Genomic DNA, 13,443 nt, shown 5'->3' with positions numbered 1-13,443 from the left:
TGCAAGAGTGACTCCACTAGGTAGCTCCCTCTCTTTGTCCTGATGGATCAGGACACTGCTGTTATGACTATACATACAATTCTTCCTAAGGGGAGACGATGCTGGAATAATGACTACACTTCACCTCAAATTTCTTTTTTTATATGTGATGCCGTGGTATCAGGAATAGGGATGTAAATAAAAGTGCCAGAAACAGGAATTATCCCTAAGCCAAAAACCATAACTATACTTTTACACCTTTATGTAAGAATTCTCAAGCATTCATTTCACCTGGCAAAGTTAGTATTAACAGTAAGTAGAGCTACATAGCCTGGTGGTCAGATAGCCGCCACTAGTTCCTTACCTATGTAACCTACCCTCTATGATCAAGAGTAGACTTAGGGAAGACATTCTAGAATACTACTGCTGCCTGCGATCTAGACCAGCACAGCAGACAAACCAAATGTCACTTCCAAACCTGGAAAAGACTGATATAAAGGGACAGAGGGAGGAATAGTGGCTGAGGGTAAGTGAATAAGTCAAAGGGTTATATGAGGAAAATTCAATATTAGTTTAACTCCTCAAAGATGGTGTGAGCAAGACAGATATTTTCTCTTAGGTCAATTATACTGGATGCCTAAAAGTGTGAAGCCATATGTCCCTGAGACCATTCTTGTTTTTGGAACTTGGTAAGATTGAGTGGTGTCTGCAAACCTGAGTGACGTCATTCTGGGAGACATATTCTTACAAGAGGATGGTGAACTGTTCTAATTTTGAATGACTGAAGGAGACTCTGATAACATGACAATACCTCTTTACTGTTATAATCCTTTTTCCTATAAAAGATATGTAGTCAAAGAAAAGCAGGTAATCTGAAGTATAACAAAAACATTTAGTCTTTGTCCCTGGTTTCTTCTAAAAACCTTAGACTCTTGAGTGATAAGAGTGTCTTTAGAGTACTGATGAGAAAACTCTTGTCTGAGCAGATCCTGGATATCTTGAGAATGGGGGCTGGCTGCCAGAGACACATACCTGTGATGAGAAAGTTGTCTTATTCCATATTGTGTTGCTATAAAGAAATGTCTGAGACTGACTAATTTATATAAACAAGGTTCATGTGGCTCAGGATTCTGATGGCTGGAAATGTTTGAGCATTTAGTGAGGGCCTCAGGCTGCTTCCACTCACGGCAGAAAGCTAAGGGGAGCTGGTATGTGCAGAGATCACACGGTAACAGAGGAACAGAGAGAGTAGCAATTTGCCAGGCTCTTTTTAACAACTAGTTCTCATGGAAAATAATAGAGCAACAATTCATTCACTCCATAGAGAAGGCAGCATCTCTCTGTTCATAAAATATTGCTTCCCATGACTCAAACGCCACCCATTAGGCCCCACGTCCCACAATGGGCATCAGATTTTAACATGAGGTATCAGGGGATAAATATTTATATCACTGCATTCTGTCCCTAGTCAGCCAAAGCTCGTGTTCTTCTCACATTGCAAAATACAATAATTTTCTCCCAATTGTCCCAAATGCGTTAGGTTGTCCAGCATCAACTCAAAATTCCAGAGTCTCCTCTGAGATTCAAGGTAAGTTCTTAAAGCTTTGAGCCTACAAAATTAAAAAAAAATGTTATTTACTTCCAAAATATTAATACAAGAGTGGAAGAGACGTTTCTTATATATTTCCATTCCAAAAGGTATAAATGGGCCAAAAGAAATGAATGCAGTTTCCTCACAAGTTTGAAACTCATCATGGCAGACATTAAAAACTTAAAGCTCTAAAATAATCTCCTTTGACTCTATATTTTGAATCCTGAGCACACTGGCTGGAGCATATGCTGAGCTCATAATGCCATTTGCAGCCCCACATTTATGGCTTTGCTGAACATAACCCATATAGCTGCTCTCATGGGTGAAAATTGAATGCCTATGGCTTTTCCAGGCTGAGGTTGCACATTGCCAGTGGCTCTACCATTTAGTAGTCCTGGCAGGGGTCCTGCTGCTGCAGCTCCACTAGGAATTGTCCTGGGTATTAAATTTCTCCTTTAAATATCAGTTCTGGTTTCTTTGCTCACACATATGTGCATAGGTTATTACAAGCAGCCAGGCCAAATCTTGAATACTATGCTGCCTAGAAATTTCTTTTGTCAGATACCCTTAATCATCACTCTCAAGTTTAAAGTTCCACAGATCCCTAGGGAGGGGGCAGAATGCATCCAAGTTTTTTGCCAATGCATAACAAGTGACTTTTACTCTAGGCCCCAGTAAGTTCCTCATCTCCATCTAAGACCTCATCAGTCTGGACTCTATTGTCCATATCACTATCAGCATTTTGGTCACAACAACTTAACAAGTCTCTACAAAGTTCCAAATTTCCACTCATTTTCTTGTCTTCTCAACTCTCCAAACTCTTCCAACTTCTGCCTGTTACCCAGTTCCAAAGACATTTTCACATTTTCAGCTTCCTTTATAGTAATACGCAAATCCTGGTGCCAACTTCCTGAATTAGTTGATTCTCACACTTTTATGAAGAAATACCACAGAGTTGGTAATTTATAAAGAGGTTTAAATTGGCTCATGGTTCTGCAGGCCATATAGGAGTGTGATTCTGGCATCTGCTTAACTTTTGAGAGGGCCTCAGAAAACTTTCAAGCATGCTGAAAGGTTAAGGGGAAGCAGGCATGACTGACTTGCCTGGAGCAGGAGGGAGAGAGAGCAGCGAGGTGCCACACACTTTCGAACACCAGATCTTGTGAGAACTATCACAAGAACAGCATCAAAGAGATGGCTCTAAACCATTCATGGAGGATCCACCCCCATAAGCCAATCACCTCCCATCAGGTGCCACCTCCAACATTAGGGATTACAAGTGGACATGGGATTTGGGTGGGGACAGAGATCCAAATGATATCAGGGGTCATAGTGGACACGAGGGTGGGCTGGTCTCCCTGCGTCTCACCTGTCACCAGGGACACAGACACATTCAGACGCCTTGACAGAAAGAGAAGGCAGAGGCCCTTGAAGTCTCAAAGAGGAGCCATGAACAAATCTTGCATCTCAGTCCCTCACAAGGAAGTCTTAGAAAAAAAATAGTCGTGAACAAATTCAAGTCAGTCATGGTAAGTGGTGACACTGAACAGCCCAACACATTGAAAAATTCCAAATCAAAGAATCTCCAGAACCCAGTTGTGTCCCATCTACCCCAACTCCTCCTTCACTTCAGGCCCTTTAAGGTGTCACTTTTACAAGCCCTGAGGGACACATCAGAGCCCTGGGTACTGTCCCTGTTCGGGGTGGAAGAAAAACAAAATCTGGTCAGAGCTCACAGGTGATGTGACTAAAGGAGAAATTGTGGGGTGGGTGAGCTCCCCCATGGGCTCCTGTCTACACTATCCCAAGGATCTCAGGGATCACTCTCCCACCCCTACTACACTTACATGAAGCCTGAGCACGGCTGTCATCTGTGGAAAGAAAACAAACTGTGAGAGGCCAGAGAGGAGGCAGGGCCGTGAGATCCCAGAGGAGTTTCCAGAACTGTGACTGCAGACCCAGGTCAGGATCAGGAAACCCGAGGGAAGAGGATGTGCTGAAGCTGGACCAATTGTCCTCCTGAGGTCTGTCCTTAGCAGGGAACTTCCCCTGACTTGTGACTGCAGAGAGTCAGGTTCCCATGACCACAATCAAGGTGATATATTTGTCCTTCAACATCACAGGTACTTTACAAAAGAGTAAGAGTTGATGGGGCATCTGAACTGGGTAAATGTGCATGGAGATGGTGCCTCACAACTGGCAGGAAATGAGCCAACTTCCATGTGGGACTTGAAATCCACCAATGGAAGAAGAAAACTTGGAGCTCAACTCTTTCCTACCTGGGCTCTTATTCTTCCACATCACAGCAGTGACCACAGCTCCGGGGACAACAGCACCAAGAACAGCCAGGACAGTAATGATGCCCACGATGGGGAATGTGGGCTGGGAGGATGGCCCTGAGAAAGAAGGCGAATGTGAGGGGCCCTGACCCTCATGCCTCAGCCCTGAGCCTGGTGAAGGGCTCCAGAAGGGCTTCTGCTTACCCTGGGAAGAGACATGACCCCTCATTCGTCTCCTTACCCCATCTCAGGGTGAGGGGCTCTGGCGGCTCCTCAGGCTGCATATGGCATGTGTATCTCTACTTCCCCCCAGAAGACACCACCACAGTTGCCTACTTCTGGAAGGTTCTGTACCCTGCAGGTCTGGTCCCCAGAAGTGTGCATCCTAAATTTGGTCCTCTCCATTCCTCTGTTGGGTCATTGTGATCTCCACAGGGTAGAAGCCCAGAGCCCAGCACCTCAAGGTGGCCTCATGGTCTGAGATGGGGTGGTGGGTCACACGTGTCTTTGGGGGATCTGAGGGGAAGGGTCAAAAAAAAATCAGGCACTTTGCATTCCCCATGGGACACGCCAGCAGCACCCGTATGACCATCCTGAGAATGGACGGGACACCCGGGGTGGGGAAGGGAGCACAGAACTCAGACACCAGCCTGGACACAGGCAGTGTCCAGGATAATCTCCTATTTCTTGGAAAGTTCTAGTCTCTGAGGCGGGAACAGAGATTTCTGGCCCTGGCCTGAGTGGAGACCGAGGGACTCAGAAGAGCTGGAATCAGACCAACAGATACACATTGAGTGTGAGGCAGAGAACAAAGGCTGAGAGGAAACTGCCTGGTGCCCCAGGCTGCTGCGGGGTCAAAGGGGACAGCTGATCAGTATTCCAGGGATTGTCTTCCCCTCCTTTTCCTCAGAGACTTCATTCCTTAATTGTCCCAGAGTGCAGGGTGGGCCCTCAGTCATTCTCTGGTATAGGATCTGAAACCCAGGAGGAATCTTTTTCCTCAGGACAAGAGGGAGAGGGATGTTTTAGCGTTGGTCCCATTTCCTCCCCTTCTTTTGGAAGGTGGGTCGGGGAGATCTGCAGGGAATCAGGGAGGCAACCCGTGGCCCCTCGTACCTGCGCACTGCAGCGTCTCCTTCCCATTCTTTTTTTTTTTTTTTTTTTTTTTTACTGTTGTATGTTGTTTGAATATCTTTGGTGTTTTTTTTTTTTATTATACGTTAAGTTCTAGGGTACATCTGCATAACGTGCAGGTTTGTTACATATGTATAATTGTGCCATGTTGGTGTGCTGCACCAATCAACTCGTCAGCACCCATCAACTCGTCATTACATCAGGTATAACTCCCAATGCAATCCCTCCCCTGTCCCCCCTCCCCGTGATAGGCCCCAGTGTGTGATGTTCCCCTTCCCGAGTCCAAGTGATCTCATTGTTCACTTCCCACCTATGAGTGAGAACATGCGGTGTTTGGTTTTCTGTTCTTGTGATAGTTTGCTAAGAATGATGGTTTCCAGCTGCATCCATGTCCCTACAAAGGACACAAACTCATCCTTTTTTATGGCTGCATAGTATTCCATGGTGTATATGTGCCACATTTTCTTAATCCAGTCTGTCACTGATGGACATTTGGGTTGATTCCAAGTCTTTGCTATTGTGAATAGTGCCAAAAGGTGCTGGAGAGGATGTGGAGAAATAGGAACACTTTTACATTGTTGGTGGGATTGTAAACTAGCTCAACCATTATGGAAAACAGTATGGCGATTCCTCAAGGATCTAGAACTAGATGTACTATATGACCCAGCCATCCCATTACTGGGTATATACCCAAAGGATTGTAAATCATGCTGCTATAAAGACACATGCACACGTATGTTTATTGCGGCACTATTCCTTCCCATTCTTAAGGCCTTTGCTGAGCCACTCCGGCCACCTTCCCTGCGGGTAGGTTTTCAGCAGCTCTGCATGTTCCTCCGCCAGGGCATCTGAGCCGCCTTGTCCGCTGGGGTCAAAGAGCTCAGTTCCTGGTTTAGGACGAGGTAACTGGCGCCCTCCTAGGTTATGTTCATACTTGCGGAGGAGGCTCCAGTCCCGGTCCAGGTCGCAGCTGTGTATCCATTGGAGGGTGTGAGACCGTGTCCCCGGGTGGGTGACAGCCCAGGCCGCTGAGCCCCGCCTCTACCCGGACCAACCCCCAGGGATTTGGGCCTGAACTGAAAATAGAATCGGATATGGGCGCTTGGGGCTCCTGTCGGGTCGAGGGTCTCCGCGGGTCCTGCAGCCTCGGGGTGGGTCTCCGATTGTGCTACAGTGGGTAGCACTCACAAAGCTAAGTTTTACTTTTCCAGATTATGTATCTGTGACTCTGGTCTGTTGTATTTTTAAGCTATCTTTACTTCATAGTCCTGAGTTTGTGTGTGCGAGTCCAGGACATCACAAGACAAAGCAAAATGTGTTACCATATATTGCAACCGGGAGCCTGTACAGAATTTAATCACCTCAAAATTGCAAGCGCTTAATGCAGCCAAAGTGTCCTTCACCAGTGCTCATGAACTGCCTTTGTCTGTTTATTTATTTATTTATTTATTTCTAGGCAGGATGTCACTCTGTTACCCTGTCTGGAGTACAGTGGCACGCTCATGACTCACTGAAGCCTCGACCTCCTGGGATCATGAGACCAATGCTCTTCCCTCAGCATCCCAAGTAACTGGCACCACAGGCTTGTGCCACCACTCCTGGCTAATTTTTCCAAAAAATTATCTGTAGAGATGCGGTCTCCTTATGTTGCCATGGCTGGTCCTGAACTCCTGGGCTCAAGTAATCCTCAGCCTCCCACAACACTGGTACTACAGGCATGAGCCACAGTGGCTGACCATGCACCTGCCTATTTTTATGAATTATTCACATCTAAGCTATGTGCAGGTTTTATTGGGACACTTGGTATTCTTTTTTAACCTGTTTCACACAGGGAGTTAATTAGTTTTTACACAGTCCCACAGAATGTATTAAAGACCAAGGTGCAAGTAACGCTGTGTCAAGTTCTGTGGATAAATGCATTAAAAATCTATAAAACACTATGTTTAAACCTGAGAATTCCACTGCTTTAGAATTCTTTCTCTGTCTTCCTTTACCTCACCTCCTGCTTCTCCAGCCCTTCTCTCTGTCCCTGTCATCCCTCAGGCCCTCCTCTCCCCTTAGTATCTACCACCTTCTCACTACTGAATTGTGGCCCTAGCTCTGTCCCCTCTCCTGCTGCTCATGACTGTTCTCCCCACAATGGTCAGCAATCCTGCTGATGTGAGTCAGATTGTGTCATTTCTTCACTTAATACCCTCCAATGGCTCCATCTCACTCTCAAGAAGCCTCTAGAATGGAAAGCACAAGCACAGGGTCTTTGGGTTGTTTTGATCAAAGTTGTGTCTACAGAATATAAAAGCATATCTGCCACATAGTAGGCACTAAGTTAATTTTTGTTGAATGAATGAATGAAATATGATTGTGTTAAAAATTGTATCACACAAAAATCACAAAATGAAAAATGCAAAGCAAGTTAGCGAACATTTGGTTTCATGTAGCTACTGTGCATATCAGTTCATAAATTCATTCCAGTGGAGAACATGTCATTTGTTTAGCTGTTGAATCTGTTTATTTATTTTCTATTAGTACATAACCAATTACCACAATCTTAGTGGCTTAAAACAGCGCCCATTTATTTGTCTACATTTCCTTCATCAGAAATCCAGGCCTAGTGTGACAGATTCTTTGTTCAGGGTTTCGCAAAGCTATACCCTCATCTTAAGATTGAGATTCTCCCCCAAGCTTATATAGAGCTCATTGGCAGAATTCGATTTCTCGCAATTGTAGGACTAAGGTTCCTGTTTCCTTTGGACTGTCAGAGTAGACAGTGGGGAGAGTTTCTAACTCCTATTGGCCACCAGTGTTCTTTCCCCATGATCCCTCCATTTTCAAAGCCCACAGTGGAGGAAACCCCTCACACTGAACCCCTCTCACACTGTGAGTCTCTGTTCTCAGGAAGAACCCAGTCCTTTTCAGAGCTTACCTGATTAGAACAGTCCAAGCAGGATAATCCCCATCTTCAAGTCAACTGACTGGGGACCTGAAAACTATCTGCAAATCCCCTTCACAGCAGCACCTGCATTAGTGTCAACTGAGTAACTGGGGTAACATGAGTAACCAAGGGTGGTTATTGGGGTGTCATCATAAAATCAGCCTAGCATAGCCTGGATCTTCCTTTTGTGTTTAAATAGAACATACAAATTGGAGGTCAAAAAATAGGTCACTGTTCATGATAATAAAATATATCTCATATAGCCATGGACAGTTTTCTTAAATATTAAAAGCAAATGACATGTTTGATATCTTATCATGAATTTAGAGCAAATGAAAAAGTTCAATGACAAGTCACCTCAAACTTAGCAGCTCAAATCAACAAATATTTATCACCTCCCACAGTTTCCAATGGTCAGGAATCCAGGAGAGGTTTCTCTGTGAGCTTCGGACTCAGGGCCTCTCACCAAGTTGCAGTCTAGTTGTCATCCAGGGCTGAATCATCTGAGGGCTCAGATGGGCCTGGGGATTCACAAGACACAAGAATCTCTCACATGGCTGTTGGAAGAGGCTTCAGGTTCTTCTTGTCTGGTCCCAGGAGGCCTCACTCCTAGTCACATGGACCTTTCCACAGGCCTGCTTATGACACAGCAGCCAGCTTCCCCCAGGCTCATGATCCCAGAGAAAAAGAGAACCAAAGTAGAAGCTGCAGTGAATCTGGTGTTCTACACCCAGAGTCACAGATTATTATGTCAGCATTACTCTATCAGTTAGAAGTGAGTCATTAAGTCCAGGCCACACTCACAGGGAGGGAATGAAGCTGCACCTCTGGAAAGGAGGAGAATCAAAGAATTTATATGCATGTTAACAGCAAAATTAACATTATTGTTTCAGGATTTTGTAAATCAAATACTTCTTGTATGTGACTAATTTTCTTTAATAGCTTAAAATTCTTTTTTGTAACGATTAAAAATTTGAGACAGAGAAAGGAGATACAACAATGTCTCAGATTTTTTTGCAAATGCCTTTAATATTAATGTTCTTTTTGATGAGTTGCAACAAAGTTAAGAAAATACAGTAGCTAGATCAAAGCATCCCAAGACTTTGATGCCATGAAATAATGCCTTTAAAATCATAACTACCTTCCTTTTTCTTCAGAAGTTTCTAATTCAGTTTAAGAATGGCCAAAATGCAAATTTTCTTACTCAAGCATCTACAAAAATATTTGCCTAATCAGGGTGCTTTGCAGTTAGAAAATTGTGAGTCTCACATCTTTGCCTGTGTAACTAGCTTAGTTAGCATCATGACAGTGATTTGGTCTGATGTGGTAGATGGAAATGGTTAACTTCTATCTAGGAACAAGATTTCTCAGTAACTGGTTATTCAGTGAGCATCCTATGATCAGTTTAACATCTTTCACTGTGTTTTTAAATTAGACTTAACAGAAATGATTTGGACTCCAGTATGATTCTGAAAAACACTTATTTTGTGCTTCTAAAAGCAGCTCTTTTGTGTTTTCCATTCTTATTGCTATTTTATTTTTTTGCTCAACAATGCTTTTTTTCTATTCCGTAAAAGTTTAATTCACTTGTATGTGTGGTAACACATGAGTAACATATCAAATTCTCAAATTCTTTGCAAGATACAATTGCCTTGCACATCAAAATGAACATTGTATATCAGAAAATGTAGAGAGTTGCCAATTAGCCAAGGATCAAATGACCTATTTCTAGCCAAGTCTATTTTTCATGTTTTTCATGGCATCCTGGTCCTCTCTGTTATATGGCTCCTTACAATTGGCTGTGGCTTGTTTTTGTTGTTGTGGTTGTTGTTTGTTTGTTTGTTTTGAGATGGAGTATGGCTCTGTTGCCCAGGCTGGAGTGCAGTGGCACGATCTCAGCTCACTGCAACCTCTGCCTTCTGGGTTCAAAAAATTCTCCTGCCTCAACCTTGTGAGTAGCTGGGATTACAGGCACCCACCAACACATCCAGCTAATTTTTGTATTTTTAGTAGAGAGGAGGTTTCACCACGCTGGTCAGGCTGGTCTCGAAATCCTGATCTCGTGATCTGCCAGCCTCCACTTTGACCTGTTTTTTTTTTTTTTAACTTCACCGTACAAAGAACTCACACTCTATGTATTCTTCTGTGATGCATGTTGTGTGTAGGAGAGTTATCTCTGATGCAGCATGGTGTTTTTCCTTTTAATTCTTTTTTTTTTTTTTTGAGATGGAGTTTCGCTCTTGTTGCCCAGGCTAGAGTGCAGGGACACCATCTCACCTCACTTCTCAAAGTGCTGGGATCACAGACATTAGCCACCATGCCCAGCCAGCTGCGGCTTTGTTTTACCAGGAGTAGTTATTGCTAAGGATCCTTGTGATGAACTTTGATGTTTTCTTTTCTCTTTCATTTCCTTTTCTTTTTTTTGAGACGGAGTCTTGCCCTGTTGCCCGGGCTGGAGTGCAGTGGCCGGATCTCAGCTCACTGCAAGCTCCACCTCCCGGGTTCACGCCATTCTCCTGCCTCAGCCTCCCGAGTAGCTGGGACTATAGGTGCCCGCCACCTCGCCCGGCTAGTTTTTTTTTGTATTTTTTAGTAGAGACGGGGTTTCACCGTGTTAGCCAGGATGGTCTCGATCTCCTGACCTCGAGATCCACCCGTCTCGGTCTCCCAAAGTGCTGGGATTACAGGCTTGAGCCACCGCGCCCGGCCTTCTCTTTCATTTCCAGATAATCCATCAGGAAAGGCACACAAGGTGCATTTTGAAAAATGCCACTATTTTTTTTTTTTTTTTTTTTTTTTTTTTTTGTGGGCCAGGAGCGGTGGTTCATACCTGTAATCTCAGAAATTTCATAGGCTGAAGTGGGTGGATCATCTGAGGTCGGGAGTTTGAGAGCAGCCTGGTCAACATGGTGAAACCCGTCTCTACCAAAAATAGAAAAATTAGCCAGGAGTGGTGGCATGTGCCTGTAATCCCAGCTACTTGGGATGCTGAGGTAGGAAAATCTCTTTAACCCGGGAGGCAGAGGTTGCAGTGAGCTGAGATTGCGCCACTGCACTCCAGCCTAGGCAACAAGAGCCAGACTCAAAATAAATAGATAAATAAGTAAAGTTTTATGATCAAGTAGCTAACTACCTGGGCATCCCCTCCTGGCATAAGAAACAGAACCTATGAAGCCACCCTAGACTGTTGTCAAATCCTATCCCCCAAAAGGAACCTATCTCTTGAGTCTTGTATTTACTATTCCTTTGCATTTTCACTAAAGATGTTTACAATAAGTATATATATACCCAAATCACAGTTTGAATGTTTTTTTAACTTCCACATACAGAGAACTCACACTCTATGTATTCTTCTGTGATGCACGTTATGTGTAGGAGTGTTATCGCTGATGCAGGAGGCTGCTTTTCCATTTAGTTGTCTTTTTTTTTTTTTTGAGTTGGAGTTTTGCTCTTGTTGCCCAGGCTGGAGTGCAGGGGCACAATCTCAGCTCACTTGATCTCAGCTGCTTGGATGAGCTCCATCCTGCATCTTTCCCTGTCACCCCCAGCACCAAGGATCTGAGGGATGGTGACTGACTGCACCACCGCCTGGGTCTGCTGCAGTATCCTTTCTTGTCCAGGCCCCACTCAAAGCTGACCTCCTATATTACCCAGAGAGTGGGCCAAAGCAATATACTTAGATGTGGAATGCGGTATTGCCAGAACGCAGAGAGGATCACCAGGTAGTGTGCATCCTTCCTTCTGGTGAGGATGCAAGATGCAAGTGTGTCTTTTACTTTGCAGGGGAGAGCCCTGCATGCCTGTAATCACTGGACCCATAATACTTCACTGCAGTGGCCACTCTTGAAACTCTCTAAGGTTTATCTTCACCTTCTGTAGTGCACATGTTTTGCCAAGGAATTCAGCGTACTCTTCTCTTCTTGCTCATCCATCTTGATTTATGTGATATTGCCAATGAAATGAACAGATTTAGTATTCTGCGAGATATCTGATTTTTCCAGATCTCTGAAGGTGATATTTATAGAAGGTTGAGGAGTTACGGTAGCCCTGAGGCAAGCTATCAATAAATGTATTAAAAATCCCATGTGAATGTGAATCATTCCATATCCATTTTCTAAATGGAATGGAAAGAATGCACTCACCAAATGCATGGCTGCCTGCCATGTGCCTGAGGCATTATCAATCTCCCCAAGTACTGATATCCAGCTGCAATCAGGGCTCCTACTTGGTCAAGTCTGGAGTAATTCCATTCATTCTTGATCCATATCAGGCTTCCTCAGGGACAGATGGCTGAATTCTATGGAGATAATAGGCAACCCCAACATCACCCCATCCTTCAGATCTCTAATGGCAGTGCTACCCCTACAATACCTGTAGTACCCTCCACAAGTTCCACCTGGGGCACAATATTGCTTCTGGCTAGGCTGGGATGAGGGAAGTTTTAAAGGATTCCTTTTGGGCTTCAGCACAATGAGAGCCCTTACTCTCCAGACTAGGGACGCAGTGTGGGGGTGACCAAAGTTGCCAGTGCATGAAGGCCAATTATGCATGTGGGGAATGGGGACATAACCAGGACTGGGTTTATGGACCCAGTGGTCCCACTGTGGGCCATAGTGTGTCCAGGTTTATTTTCTGGCCTCCTTAAGCCCCACTGTGGATTCTGAATCTAAAGCTTGACTGAAGTCTAGGAATTGAGACTGGGATCATGACTTTGTATTTGGTCAAACACCCTCGGCCTCCTGCTCCTCAATTCTTGCATTCTCATCATAGATATGAAGCAGTGCCCTTGCTGGCCGCCCATCTGTTCTGACCCTGGGACACCACCTTTTATTACCTTCCCCACAACTCCTTGAGAACAGAGCCCTCTTGGCTGCTACTCTGGGTTCTCACAGTAACCGTGCCCTCTATCTTTTGCAGGTCACTGCAAAGGAGGGTTCCTAAAGCATTCACTCCTGATCTTGAGGGAGGCGGGTGCACCCACTCCAGGTCTCAGGTCCGCCACAGAATATCAAAAACTCCTCACACTCAAAACTGTCCTGGGCCACATTCAGCCCACGAGCCGTGGGTTGGACAAGCTTGCATCTAGAAAGTATGGACCACAACGCCAGAAATTTTTCTGCTTTTACTTTAATGATGCTTTCTAAATGCAAAAGCACTCATATCTCTAGCAGACAACAAATGTCAGTGGAATGAATGATCACTGTAGAGCATCTCTCTATTCTAAAGGCAGTATCTTTATTAATGTAGCCTCAGGGCAAATGCTGTTTTGTGGCAGCTAAAGAACAACATCATTTCACATGGACGTCGATGACGCCAGTGCTTTTCTCACCAGGGCTGCTTGTGCGTCCTCCCTTCCTCCCTCCCTCCCTCCTCCCACACCAACCCTCCTGCACACTGCAGCACACAACCATATTTTTCTCTTCAGGAACAATAACCCTAGCCTTATGGGTACAATTTTCCAACCACATATGAATCTAAATTAGACTCTGCTTTATACATCCATGAGTTTGGATTGGAGCCAGTGCTAG

This window comes from Macaca fascicularis, chromosome 4, assembly GCF_037993035.2.
Source record: "Macaca fascicularis isolate 582-1 chromosome 4, T2T-MFA8v1.1".
Lineage (NCBI taxonomy): Eukaryota > Metazoa > Chordata > Mammalia > Primates > Cercopithecidae > Macaca > Macaca fascicularis.
Note: the sequence above shows the minus strand (reverse complement) of the source record.